Source organism: Rhipicephalus microplus, unplaced genomic scaffold, assembly GCF_043290135.1.
Source record: "Rhipicephalus microplus isolate Deutch F79 unplaced genomic scaffold, USDA_Rmic scaffold_124, whole genome shotgun sequence".
Taxonomy (NCBI): Eukaryota; Metazoa; Arthropoda; class Arachnida; order Ixodida; family Ixodidae; genus Rhipicephalus; species Rhipicephalus microplus.
The window spans coordinates 665,001-667,500 of record NW_027464696.1 but is presented as its reverse complement, the minus strand read 5'-3'; the positions used below and the strand labels follow the sequence as shown (position 1 = coordinate 667,500).

General features: G+C 51.2%; 1 pseudogene; it reads right to left on the bottom strand.

Moving 5' to 3' along the window:
- The window catches only part of LOC142790776 (large subunit ribosomal RNA), an 8,381-nt pseudogene that overhangs the window by 1,929 nt on the left and 3,952 nt on the right, over positions 1-2,500 (bottom strand).

Genomic DNA, 2,500 nt, shown 5'->3' with positions numbered 1-2,500 from the left:
CCCAACGACTCCTCAGCCTGACACCCTGCACGACACTGCTTAGGTAACTCTCGACCTCTACGTAGACGAGTCAGATTTGGGACTGCTGCGACATGAAATTTAGCCAAGTCAATAAACTCTCGACCACGGAGGAGTGAAGTCCCATTTCCTAGCCATGAGGTTGACCCTGGTGCTTCCTTGCATTGTTGCAGGGGTCTACCATCGAACGACATGTGGAGTTGTCGGGCCCAATACTTTCTGGACTGCTTACTGTTGCCGATTTTTGTGCCCTTGAAAATGGTGAGGTTGTCAGCCTGCCTCTTAAGCTGAGTGATTGTCGGTCGGGTGGCTGCAAAAGCGCACGCTGGATTGCTAGATTGGGCCACCGTCTGGTACCGTCGTAATCTCATGGCCGGAACAACCGTTCTAAAGCATGGCACTCCAAGCCCACCCTCTTCTACTGCAGCGTAGAAGAAGCCAAGCGGCGCATCTAGAGGCAGCGCCAGCCATCTCCTTACCGCAGAACGGACCACTCTATCAATTGTCAACAGTGTTTTCGCCGAAATTGGGCCGAGTACTAGTCGATGGTATAAACGAGGCAAAAGGTAAAACCTAAGCACAACCAGACGCTGCTGAGGTTTCAAGGGCGCCTTAGACACTCTCTCGAGAAGAATGGCCAACTGTCTTCTTACTAGACCCTTCTCAAGGCCCTTGACACCGAAGTGTACACCCAAGTAGCGCCATGTAGACGTGCAGTTCGTCGTTGCCAGACGTTCCCCATTCACAAAGAAGTCAATGTCTGTTCGGATCTTGGACCTCTTCTGCCAACCCGATGGCTCGATGACTAGGGTCGTTGACTTTGCCGCGTTAATCTTAAGTCCTCTGGCACCGAGAAATGAATTCAGACGATCAATTTGCTGCTTGAGGCCCCAGTGGGTAGCTGTGGTCAGGATAATATCGTCCGCAAATGCCATGGCCGATACCTTCATCCCCTCACTGGTAAAGGCCAACTGGGGGTCAAGCTCAGCCAAGAACTCGTCAATGACTAAGTTGAACAGGAGCGGTGAAAGGGGATCACCCTGCCTTACCCCCACTGTAGGATGGACGACCAGCGATTTGCCTCCGAATGTCAGCACTGTTACCGCATTTTGGTAAAAGTCTTCAATGTACGAGATAAAGTCTTCAGAGATCCCTTTTCTGCGTAAGGCTCTCAAGATTGCCGGTAAAACAACCCTATCGAAAGCCTTCGCAATGTCAAGCGAGGCCAGAGACAAGGGTCGCAGTGACTTGCGCGCTTCATCAATGATTGTCGCAAGGAGAAGAATGTTTTCAGCACACCCATCCACTGGCAAAAATGCCCTCTGCTGCAGGTCCAAATCGAGGTCAGCAAGCAGCCTTCGGAAATATATCTTATGAAGCAGTCTAAGGAGCACATGAGATATTGAGATTGGGCGGTGTTGCGAGGCTGTTGAAGCACCAGGAACTTTGGGAATGAAGATCGTTCGTGCTTGGGTGAGAAAGAGTGGAAGTCGCTTCAGCAGCAGGAGCAAGTTAAGTAGAACCTGGAGTATTACTGGCGGAACCTTCCGCAGTTCCCTCGCCGCAAAGCCATCAGGTCCGGCTGCCGAGCTTGATGAGGGCATTGCCGCCTTAATGTCCATTTCTGTGATAAGGAACACAGGATCGATAACCTTGTGCGGGCGTTCGATAGCAGGAGACACTGATGAAGGCACCACTTTCTCCATGATCTCTCTCCATTCTTCTAGAAAAGCTTGGGGATCCTCCACCTTGGAGTCCGCCTCTCCATCCAGAATCTGTCTTGCACACTGTGTCCTGTTCCGTCTGAAGAGTTGTTGTGTCAAGGCGTATTCCCGCTTCTTTTTCTTCCTGCGACTTTCTTGAACAGGTGGAAGAGGTTGGCGACCATGCGGACGCAAGTCCGAAGCGAACACCTCCCTTAGGTAGGCATTAAGAGCTATCGTTATATCCTCCCTGTCGAGGAATCTCTTTGCAAGCTCCCATAGCTTGTATGCTTGGTACGCTCTTGGCGGAGGTTTTGTTGTTAGACCTCTTAGCTCAGCCTCAATCACCTCACGGTGATTTACCTCGGGGATGACCAGGGAGGCGTCCTCAACAGCTTGCTCCCCAATGTCGGCTAGCACCTCCTGAGTGCTTCTTGGGTAGAGTCTGTTCTGTAGGTCTTCCACCAGCCTCTTGTAACCTTCCTGCCTTCTGTGCGATTTAATGCTGTGCAGCGTGCGGTGCGGAAACGCTCTTAGTAGCTGTGCATTGATGTCCCGGACCTTCTGGGATCTTAATTCAACCTCCTTAGTTGCCATCAGGTACTCCTCCTCCTTTTTCCATCTGGGCTTGAGTCTGGCCAGATTCACATCTTCGTTGTATTCTTCAAAATGCCGATGCCGGCGATGCTGGCTCAGGCCAATCTTGCTACCAAAGGTTGCAGTACATTCTGGACATTGGAATGTCGTTGTCATGGTTGATATGTGGCCTGTCATATTCG